The sequence below is a fragment of the Leopardus geoffroyi genome, chromosome A2, assembly GCF_018350155.1.
Source record: "Leopardus geoffroyi isolate Oge1 chromosome A2, O.geoffroyi_Oge1_pat1.0, whole genome shotgun sequence".
Lineage (NCBI taxonomy): Eukaryota > Metazoa > Chordata > Mammalia > Carnivora > Felidae > Leopardus > Leopardus geoffroyi.
In genome coordinates this window covers 56,095,583-56,107,118 of record NC_059331.1, presented here as the reverse complement: position 1 = coordinate 56,107,118, position 11,536 = coordinate 56,095,583, and the positions used below count along the sequence as shown (strand labels likewise).

At 57.7% G+C, this 11,536-nt stretch overlaps 1 long non-coding RNA gene across 1 annotated transcript; it reads right to left on the bottom strand.

Annotated features, from left to right (window-relative positions):
* Nucleotides 1–9,318: 9,318 nt before the first annotated feature.
* On the bottom strand, nucleotides 9,319–11,216 carry LOC123607605. Its single transcript, XR_006716797.1, has 2 exons — nucleotides 10,579–11,216; nucleotides 9,319–9,751 (listed from the first exon to the last, which is right to left on the bottom strand). It is a non-coding gene; the product is annotated as an uncharacterized LOC123607605 (long non-coding RNA).
* Nucleotides 11,217–11,536: the final 320 nt, after the last annotated feature.

Here is an 11,536-nt window from a genome sequence, read left to right as displayed (position 1 = left end):
TGGGCCCAGCTATGGGAACAGGCTGTCCCGACTCTCTGGCTGCCGTCCCCTGCTGTTGTTTGGAAGAGAGAGCAGTTGTCAGCCACAGCCCCGCCCGCCCCTTGGCTCCCCTGTCTCCTTGGCCTGCGCGGCCCCTACCGGTGGAGGTCATGCTAGGTGACCCGGGGTAGCCCTGCTGCCCCCAGGACCTCGGTCCTTCGCCTCCACCTGAACACCAGTGCACGGAGCTGCTGTTCTCTGAGTGCCCCTCCCCCCCAAGACCATGGGGCAAGAGGACAGGAGGTGTGGCACAAAGGGGCGACACTTGGCGAGTGCCCGCTGGGCACCAGGAGCCACTCAGGACTCCACACCCCTGATGGCATCTGGGAGGCAGACACAGGCACTGCCCTTTTATGAGTGGAGTATGCATGTCCGGCGGGCGCGGCGTCTCCCCTACCACAGCCTCAGCCATCCCACCTCGTCCACCACCTACCTCCTGCCCGGACCCAGCCTGGGTCTGGGCTGGGCAGAGCGGCCCCTGGGCCGCGCGGATGGACCACATTCCCCAGAACTGCACAGGGTTGCAGAGCGAGCCGCGGGGGCCCTCGGGAAGGGGAGGGGCTGGGGGAGCACCCCCTGGGTCCCGGGCGGGCAGATCCGGGGGAGGCAGACCCCAGTCTCATTCCTGTGCGCTGGAACCGGGAGAGGCAGCAGAGCCCAGCCTTCTTGGCAGCAGGGGAAACTGAGACAGGAGCCCCCTCACGGGCCTGAGGAACATGGCTCCTGTGTGGCACTCGGGCCCCAGGGTCACTGTGAACCCGGGGCTCCAGGTCACTGACTCCAAACCCTACCTGCTGGTGGAAAGGAGGCTGTGGCCTGCTCCGTCACTGGTCAGGTCAGGCCCAGCCCCAAACAGGGAGAGGCTGCCTTGAGGGGCATTGGAGACTGGGTCCTGGGTTCAAATCCCACCCATGTCACTTCTTAGCTGCGTGACCTTGGGCAAGGCCCTTCTCCTCTCTGAGTCCCCACGTCCTCTTCTACAAACAGGAGAGTCATGCCCTCGATGTGTGAACTTTGGACACAGTGCGCACGAAAGGCCCAAGGTGTAGTCGGTGCTCCGTGCCTCTGTCCTCCTCCACCTTCACTTCCCTGTCTAGGGTGCCCGAGGAAGCTGGCACGGGTGATGCTCATGCTGGCATCGGTTCCCAAGTCCCTGGCAACCTCTAGGCCAGGCCTCAGCTGCCTCTCCCAGACGATGCCAGCCCAGGGACACGTTCTCTGCCCATGGGAACTTGGGCCCATCCCAGGAACGTGGGCCGGATGGTGGGAAAGAGAGGGCAAGGTGCAGGATCGACCGGGGCTCTGCCAAGGTCTCCTGGTCACAGGATGGAGAGTGGGCCCTGCCTGCTGAGCCCAGCGCCAGGGGCTGGCGGCCAGGGTCCAGTACGAACCGTGGCGCTCCCCACTGAGAGCTGGAAACGGGAGCCTGGAGAAGCCTGCAGGCGGTGAGTAAATATTTTCCCAAAGGATGCTGGAACAAAGCTCACTCAGGGAGCTCCCTATGGTGGCTGGACACATGGAATGCTGGGTGGGGGGAGGGAGGCGGCACCTGCCGACAGTGAGGAGAGGGTGTCCAGCCGGGGTTGACAGTCAGACCGCAGGGCCTGGGACTTGGACCAGGCATCCTGGCCTGGGGCCAAAGCTCCAGGGGCCAGAGCTCCCTCTCTGGGAGGGCTGGCAAGACGCAGCAGGCCCCAGTGCTAGACCTCAGCATGCCCCCGTGCACGTTAGAAGAAAGTGCCCCCTCGGCAGACACAGCTGGCACGCTCCACCAGTGCCCATGTCACTAGACACGGCAGCCCTGGGCATCCTCAGAGCTGATGCCTTCCCAGGCTGATCCTGAAACGGCGGCCTCCTTAGTCAGGGGCTGGGGGGGGGGGGGGCGGGCTTGGATCACAGTGCCCCCGCTGACTCGGACCCACGTCCTCCCTCCCTCCCTCCTCAGCAACTTCAGGCCTTGCGGTGGGGGTCGGGTGACCTTTCTCTCTCAGACACCCTGGCCCCAGCATGCTGGAGGTCCTGCCCTGGGGCCCTGCAGCACCAGGGTTAGACTGTTTACAGAAACTTGTGATGACTTAGGACAAGAGGGAAGTGAGAGTGGAGCGTCACCAGTGGGAGACCACGGAGCTCACTGTGAATGACCGGCTGCCCCATCGACAGCCGTGGGCTCATGGGCTGCACCTTCACCCTGTGCTCTCCTGCCTCCCTCCCTCTTTGCTTCCCAGCACGGCAGAGATGCCCCCCGCCTGCGCCCCTGGCCCTGGCCTGCCCCCCTCTTTCCCTCCTCCTCCCCCAGGCTGGGGAGGTCTCTGAGGGGCACCCAGCCCTTTGTAGTTTGAGCTTTGCAGAGATGTGGAGAGTCCCCCGCTCTTCTGGGACTCTGTTTTCTCAACTCCGGCTCTTTCCACACTGTTCCTGGGGACTTCTCATTGGACTCCGAGGCCTGCAGCGGGAAAGGCTGAGTGGCCAGCTGCCCAGGTTGGGGCAGAGCTCTGTCCCACATCTGGGAGGCCCCTGCCCTCTAAGCATCCCTTCCCACCCATTAAAGAAAGAGCTTTGCAAAAATGCAAGCTCATTGGCTTTTCATTTTGAAAGAGTAGCTATTTTTCACACAAATATGTTATTTATTATTTAAGAAAATAGATGTATGTTCAAACAAGTTTTCCATTCTAGTTTCCAAATATCCAATGGTGATATTTACAACTCGCATAAACTAAAATTGTTTGAAGTTCTCAATGCTATTTAAGAGCGTAAAGAATAGGGTCGCCAGATAAAATGTGAGTTTGTCCTACGCGGTCTTTGGGACACACTCATATTACAAAGGTTACTTGGTAATTATCTGAAATTCAAACTGAACTGGGCATTCTGTGTTTTCATGTACTAAACCTGGAAGACCGTGAGAGCCAAATATCTGAGGACCGCTGGTATGATGTACAAGTGTTATTCTGGGTAATAATCCAGAGATTGAGGGAGATCACTAGTTCAGTGTCATTGACACTGGGTGGACTGTGAAGGGGAGGGAGCTCACACAGGAGTCTCTGTGACTACCAGGGGCCTGGTCCAGGCTTGGGTGTTGGAATCGTGGCAAGGAGGGAGGGGGACGTGATCCCCCGTCGCCCTCAGATATGTTCCGGGAGGTCGAACATCTCTAGATCCAGGAAGTGGGGCACAGGGCAACTCAGGAACGGGCCCGTATTTGTGTAGCTCGTGTGTGGCCATCGGGAGCAAACCCCCCTGGGGGGGGACACCAAAGCCCACGCTTGGCCTCTCTAGCAACTTTCCCAGCTGCAGGACAAGGGCAGGCCAGCACAAAGCCTGCTGGTGGTAGACATAGGGCAGGAAGCCTCCTTTCTCCCGGGCTGTGGGGAAGGCCGCGATGGGGGCCGGGGGCAAGGGGCAGAAGAACAAAGGCCGTTTGTGAGACGCAGATTTCAGGCTGGCCCCGTCCGCACGTGGGATGAGGGTCATCAGTCTTGGCAGAGCAGACATGGGTTAATCCAGGCCGCCTGCCGAGCCTGGGATTCCTGCTGGAGGGGGGCTTGGCCACTAGGTTGCATTTCCATGGCAGTGGGCTCATGACCATCCGGGCTGGGAGAGTGAGGAAGGGACCCTGACAAGTGTCTTTCTGGAATAATAGGGCAGAGCCAGAAGTGTCCTCATTCTCAGAGACGCCCCCCCCCCCCCCCCGGGGCTTGTCCTGCCACTCATGTCAGGGGCCTGGTGGTTGCCCTGGCCAGGACACCGTCGGGGTGGCGACCCGATTGATAACCGGCCTACCAGGTGGGCCGAGAGAAAAAGACAAAGGCTCCAGCCACAGCCCTGTGTGGTGGTCACAATGCTAGGCCCGGGCAGTAGGAGAAAGCCTCTTTCACAGCTGGTGCCACTCGAGGACCACGATGGACCAAGGGCAGGCGGTGGGACCAGTTTCTCCTGGCACAGCCCACAGGGGGTGTGTGGACTGTACATGATTTGATTTGAATCAGTAACAAACCCCACCAAAAGGCGGTCTGCTTTTTATTATCACCATGCTCTGGGAATTCTAAAAAAGGATCAGTGATAAAAATATTCCTCCCTGTTGTAAACAATTACAGTAGATACTGTTAAGTTTTAATATAGATGCGTGCCGCAGATTCGCATGTTTTGCTAATGTATAAACTCCCCCTACACAGACACGCAGACACGTGGGGACTTAACAACGAGCATATGTTTGGAGGGCAAGTTTGTGACAGTTTGGAAGACTTCAGGCAATTTCATTCATTCATTCATTCGTTCGTTCATTTTTAATTAGGCTTCACGCCCAGTGCAGAGCCCAAGGTGGGGCTTGAACTCACACCCCAAGATCAAGACCCGATCCGAGATCGAGAGTTGGATGCTTAACCGACTGAGCCACCCAGGCACCCACATTTGGGCAACTTGGCGTCTCCACCCGCCTGTGGCACCATCTACTCTCGTGTGGGGCAGTGAACTTGAAACAATCACTAATTGCACAGTGATGATAACGATGGAAGGAGCAGTATTTGACTTAGGTCCTTTCTGTGTGACCACACAGAGTTTTTATTTAAGCTTAAAATTTCGTACAGTGAAAAGAAATGCAAACTTGGAATGAAACGCTTTTGCTGGGTAAGTGCACATGTTTGTTCACACATAAAATATTTCCATTTTGTGATTATTACAAGCAAAAAGTTTGGCATATAGAGAACAGGGCTTGTGAACAGTGATCTTGAGTGTCCAACACACTAGGTCGGCCACTGGGTCAAAGCAGCCACAGAAAGAGCTGAATTGGGTCTGAGAAACTGAGTCCTACAGAAGGTGGCTCTAAATCCCAAGTCGGAGTAGAAGGCAAGGCTGGGCCGGGGAGGGGGTTGCTGAAGGCACAGCTGAAGTAGGAGGAGGTAAGAGGTCCCATACTGAGGCTGTGGATGGCCAGGTTCCAGATGGAGCCCAGAGAGGGTTGGGGGCAGCTGTGACTGGGACGAGTTTACCAGAACCACCACTCCCACTTTCTGCACATTGTATCTCTGTTAACATGACCTTTGGCTGCCTCTGCTTGGTGGACAACCCCACCACTCTGCAGCAAATGATGACTGTTCTGCCAAGCCCTAGCTCCTTCATTCTTTCTCTGCACTCATTTGTCTGACACCAAGGGCAGGACAGCACGGGAGAGGGGGCCTCAGGGCAGGGAGCATGCCCTGACGGAATGCCCCCTGTGCACCCTCTCTGCCACCCTCTGTGGACTGCGCCTCTCTGGGGCTTCCCACCTGGCTCCTCCCCAACCCTTTCTCTCTGGTTTCCTCTTGACTGGCTTCACCCCCCTCTTCACTCCACCCCAAGGTTCTGCCTCCATTCCCTGGCTTTTCCCACCCAGATCTTCTGGAAATTTCCCTCAATCCCACATGTTCCTTTAGCCTCTCTCTTTTAGAAACTCCAAACCTGGTTTGGCCCAGAGCACTCCCCTGAACTCCAATCCTGCTTCTGGGCGGAGCCCCGATGGACAGTCATACTCAGCACGTCCATCCCAGGCTCACCCCTGCTCCCTGAGCTGGCTCCACACCCCGTGCCCCCCTCTCCTCCTCCTCGATGTCCCTAGTCACCAAGCCCAGCTGGTTCTGCCTCTGTTGTTGCTGATCAGTGTCTCACCTCTCCAGCCCCCAGCCTCCTGACTGCTCCCTCCACCCCACCCGCCGGGCCCCATTCCTCACCCTGGTCACCGCTTCCTGCACATCCATGTTGGGCTCATTGTCAGCTTACTGAGTTCCTGCTGCACACTCACCCCTGGGTCAGGCTCTGTGGGAGATCCGCAGGGCAGATAAAAATGCCGTCCCCTTTCCAAGGGCCTCACCAGCAGCGGAGTAAGGAGAGCTGTCACGTCCCACCCTCTCCCTTCCCTCCCTCCGTCTGTCCCTCCAGTCACCTCTCCCTTGCTCCAGCCCCCTTCCCTGTCTTTTCCTCCCTCCATTCAGCCTCTGTCCATCCCTCCATCCCTCTGCCTAGTCCCCTCTCTACCCATCTCTGCCCCCATCCATCCCTCCATCCACTTATTTATCCATTTGGCCCCATTTTGTTCCAGGCCTTCAGCTGGCCGTGGGGGGTCAGTCATGACTCAGGTGTGAGGGTCATCAGAGCTGTAAGGCAGACACACAGGGGCGGGGGACCATGCCTGAGCCGGGTTCTGGAGGGCAAGTGGGAGTTTACCAGGGAAAAAGGCGAGGAAACAGTATCTGCAAAGGCACGGCAGTACGAACGGTGTGGTGTGCAAGGGGGGCAGATGTGTGGGACACGAGACAGGGAGTAGGGGAGGGCTGAGCCCGCTCACATGGGCCTTGAAGGCCAGGATGATGCGGTCAGACTCCATCCTCAAGGCACTAGGGCCGAGGCAGGTTTCTAGGGAAAGGAGTTCTGCGGACAAGGTGCGTTTCCAAAAGCGCCTCCTCATGGCCGCTTTCTGGGCAGATCAGAGGGGAGCCAGGCAGCAGCAAGACACAGTGAGGTGGGCACAGGGGTCTGCGTGAACCAGGGGAGAGGTGGCAGAGCAGAAGAATGGGGACACAGGCGAAAGGGCCACACTCATCCTGCTGGCGAAGGACTGGTTGTGGGGCTGGGCAGATGGCGGTGGGGACCCAAGAGCAAAGTGGGCTGGAGGTGGCGTGTGCGGCTGAATCACCACGTTTCTCTTTGAGCATCCAGCCACCACTCACACCGTCAGGTTTTCATTCGGTGTCTGTTATGCAGCCTGAGAGGCCTGGGTCTCTCAGGCCTGGGTCAGCTCAGGTCATATCACGGCTCGTGGGTTCGAGCCCCGCATCGGGCTCTGTGCTGTCAGCTCAGAGCCTGGAGCCTGCTTCAGATTCTGTGTCTCCCTCTCTCTGTGCCCCTCCCCTGCTCGTGCTCTGTCTCTCTGTGTCTCTCAATAATAAATAAACATTAAAAAAAAAAAAGTGGCAATGATATTCATGTTGGGAGGGAGGGGAGGCCAAGGCAGGCCGGGAGGCTAATGTGGTGGCACTGGGGTGGGTCCTGTCTGTTCCCAAACCTCTAAGGCATCTAATCCCTCTGCAACAGGATGAGGGCTCTGCACAGCCGATGAGCATGCTTGGTTCCACAGACGCCCTGGGCCTTGCTGTGACCTCCACACCCAGCAGAGGGACGCTTGTTGACGGGAGGAGGGAACTGGTATGGAAGTGAGACGGGCGCGTTCAGCTCAGGCTCTACCTGCAATTTTCGGTAGAAGTTGAGTTTGCATATTGCGTATACAAGTTTACGGGTGCGCGTCTACTTTATCAGATGAAGGAAGCTCCCTTCTGTTCCTGGCTTGCGAGGAGATGCTGACCTGAGGAAAGACATTTTTCTCCCCACACCTATGGGGACGCCCGTATGGTTGTTCTCCTTTCGCTTACGTACGTGACGAACGAAAGGATTTGCTCTTCCAGAGTTAAGCCGGACTCGTGCCGCTGGATAAATCATACTTGCACGTGCTGCATTGCCTTTTTAGAGATGGCTGAATTTGGTTCGTCCCTATTCGTTTAGGATTTTTGCCTCTGTGTCTCGGGATGAGTCTGGCTTGTGCTTTACCTTGCCATACTTGTGGGGGTGGGCGGAAAGCTTCTATTTCTCAGCACATCCACACCCCGGCCATGCTCATGAGCTCAGTCAGCAAAGCTGGACAGGGCCCCAAGGCGGAGGGCCCTGGGTGGGGCCTTGGGTGGGCACGAGCCCATCTGTGCAGCCTGAAGGGCTCTGGGGTAGGGTTCATGATGTGTGAAGTTGGTGGCTCCTGGAAAAATCACTAAGGGAGTAGAGACCCCCCGCCGACTCCCCTAGTCTGCACAGTGGGTAGGGGCCTGGTGTGGCAGATGCGGACAGGGTTTGGGGGCAAAACCTGGAGTTCTCTGACAGGAAGAGTCAGGTTCAGGTCACTGGGGACTTAAAATATCCTCCCTCCCCCACCCCTCCTTTTTCCTTCAGATTTGGATTCTGCCTGTGGCCCTGGACAGGGTGGGGAGGGCGTGGCCTGTCTTCCCCTGCTCTCCCCACCCTCTTCTGCAATCCAACACGGGGAGGCAGGAGGTTGCCGGGAGGAAGGCCAGCCTCTCTCTGTCCATCTCTGTAGCCTCCTAGGCTGCACTGACAGGCTATCAATGCCGACGGTATCCTTAGTGTGGCCTCCATCCCCACCAGCACATTCCTGGGCACATGTAATTCTTCCTGAAGCCTTATTGGGAGAAGCCCCCTCTGCAAAAAGCCCCTAGATGCCGCTGGATTCCTTCCTACCTGCTCATTTCCTGCTCCCAGCAAGGTCCCCTGCTGCTGTCGTCCCCCCATAGCCAGGCATCTCCATTGGGCAAGGAACTGGCAAGGCAGTCCACACCTGGCCCCCTATTGTGGTGACCATCCGTGGGCCCTGACAGGCAGTCCCTGTGCCTTCTGCCTGCCCTGCCCCCATCTTTCCCACTCTCTTCTCCCCTGCGCACACAGGCCCAGGACCCAGGGGTCCTGGTCCATTCCAAGAGATGACATCCGAACAGAGAGTGGGGTGCCCACCTCCCCTCCTTGCAGATCTATCCAATCCCTTAGCAATCTGGCTTTTGAGGGGGCTTTACTTTTCGGGGGGGAAAGGAAGCTTGGCTCCTGCCCCCATAAGCAACAGTTTATGCCCCTCCTCCTGGTGGTCTGTATATGCAGACTGATGGGGTAGGGCAGAGGGTTCCTGGGATGACGGCTGGAGCTGCAGGCTGCTTCCGTCCCTCATCGGCTTCTGGCTTTCTTTCTTTCTTTCTTTCTTTCTTTCTTTCTTTCTTTTTACTTTTTTTAATGTTTATTTATTTTTGAGAGAGAGAAAGAGAGACAGAGTGTGAGCGGGAGAGGGGCAGAGAGAGAGTGAGAGGGAGACACAGAATCCGAAGCAGGCTCCAGGCTCTGAGCTGTCAGCACAGAGCCCGACGCGGGGCTCGAACTCATGAACTGTGAGATCATGACCTGAGCTGAAGTTGGATGCTCAACCGACTGAGCCACCCAGGAACCTCGTCTGGCTTTCTTTAAAATGTGGGCTTCAGGGACTTCTTTGTCCTCAGCTCTGGGTCATGGCCACCAGTTCCTGCTAAAGTGAGAATCTCAGCACCCTGTGCTACTGACAGGCTCAGATAAGCAGGTAACTTGCCCATGGCCACATGGGGTCTTCTCGTCAGATCTGGGACTGGCTTCCCTCCCCTGATGGGGACCCTCCCTCCGTCATTCTCTCTTGTCCTGACATTTAGGGTTATAAAAGATGACGTGGGGCAAGGATTTGAGTGCAGGTAGTGTATTTGGGATATGATTCCAGAAACCACAGTGACGATGTGAGGCAGGGGAAGGAAGAAAGCCAACAAAAGCTGCGTTTACCAGAGTCACCATTGGAGGCAATTGGGGCGCGAGCCAGCTGGGGACCCTGAGGGGACTGTGCAGAGCAAACCTCAGAATTGCCCGGCATGGGCCGAGGAAGCTGGGATGTGCGCCCACCAGTCCTGCCCCTTATTGGCTGAGGCTGTTCCCGGAGGCACGAACCCCACGGCACCTGGGGCTGTCCTGCAGGCCAGGTGCTCTCTTGTCAACAGAAGCCATTGGTGTGTGCAGCGGGGACCACGGAGGCCACAGTGACGTCCCTCGCAGGCTGACAGGTGATGGGCAGGGCATGGATGTTGTCTGCCACTGGGCCACTCTCTAGCCATCCCTTTAGAGTCTTAATAAAAGCAGAAGCAGACCAGTGAGGGACATCACAGCTCACCCCGCAGCCCTGTCCTTTATTAACTCCTTAGGCCTCCGTCCTAAGTGTGTGCATGCTGGATTTTCACAAATCAAACCCAGTCATGAAACTGGCACTCAGATCAAGAAGCAGAACCCAGCCGGCCCCCTGAGAGTCGCCCCCGTGCCCCCTTCCGGTCACCACCGCACACAGGGAACCTGCTCCCAACTCCTAACGGCAAGGGATTCGTTCCGCCCGTTGTCGAACTTGGTAAACAACGGACTCATACGTGTGTAATCTGTTGAGCCCAACTTGAGCTCGGAGCTGTATTAGTGAGCTACATCCGTGTTGGTGCGCGTGGCCGTGAACTCTTTGCTTTCGCTGTGCTGCGGTACCCTCGGCTGTGCGAGCGCACCGCTACCTGCGTCTCCATCCCACTGCTGTTGGACGTTTGTGTGGGTGTCCGGGCTGGGGAATCACGAACAGGGCTGCTGGGGACCAAGGTCTTGTCCTCACTTCTGGAGGACACATGCTGTCCTCCTCTGGAGTCGACACTCAAGAGTGGAATTTCTGGGTCATAGGCTGTGCATGTGCTCAGCTTTAGTCAATCCCACCAAATAGTTTCCTAAAATGATTGTACCATGTGAGACTCCCACCAGCGGCGGACAAGAATTCCAGTTGCTTCACTTTCTTGCCCACACTTGATCCTTCCATTATTTTCCCTCTGTAACTCCGGGGGGTCGAGTGGCCTCGGCTTTGGCATACTCTCCATGTTGTGCTGTCCCCACCCCCCCCACTCCCCCACCCCCCCAGCCCTCACTCACATTTCGAGGGTGAGAAAATGGAGGCTCAGAGAGGGGAGGCCCTTGCCCCGCATCACACAGCTTGTGGGTGGCAGGCTGGGAACTTGAGTTCTTTGCAGGAGACCTTCTGAGGGCTGGCAGGCAGGCAGGGTGGATACTCAGATTTCCAGATGTGAAGTGACGAGTGGGGCTGGGGCCTCCCCCTCCTCCCCTGGAAGCTGTCGAGCAGGCCGGCGCTGACACCCTGTCCCTTTCCATTCTCGGACTCTCTGAGGGGAAGCCGCACGGCCCGGGTGTTCTTGCAGGGAGGCCAGGGTGAGGTCTGGTGGAAGAGGACGCCCCCTGCAGCCCACCTTGATGGCAGAGAGTGCGCTGGGGTGTGGTCCCGGGCAGGACCCCTCAGGGCAGCAGAGCAGTGGAGTCAGGCTGCCCACGTGTGGTCTGCCCTCTGCCTCTCCTGGCTGAACCCAGGGCTCGTGACCATGACCTCTAAGCCTCCCGCATTTCTCATCTGCTAAGTGGGCCTGGTGGCAAAGCCTGCCTGGAGGGTTGACGTGAGCCTCGCTTGACAGGAGAAGAGGGCATACGCTCTGGCTGGCTCCCCCTGCCCCACAGGAGACTCAGACGGGAGTGGCTGGGGGTGTGGGGGGCAGCAGAAGGGGAGCTCTCCTCAGCGTCTGTGGCCTCTGGCACTCTGGGCAGGGCCTGGAGTTGAGAGGGGTGCTGGGATGCTGCCTGCACACCCACCCCCTCCTCCCACGTGTTGGCATGTGGTTTTGTTCAGCTGGGGCCAAGCTGTTGGGGGGGAGTTTCCGTGAAAGAGGCTGGGAACAAGGCCCCTTTGTCTGGCCCGGGGTCTGCCAGCTCACTGGGCCTGAAATTGTAGGTCAGACCTCAGGCCGACCATCCAGGGGCACATCTCTGTTGGGAAGAAGGCTGGGGATCCCTTCTTTGAGATGGGGAAACTGAGACAGAGAAG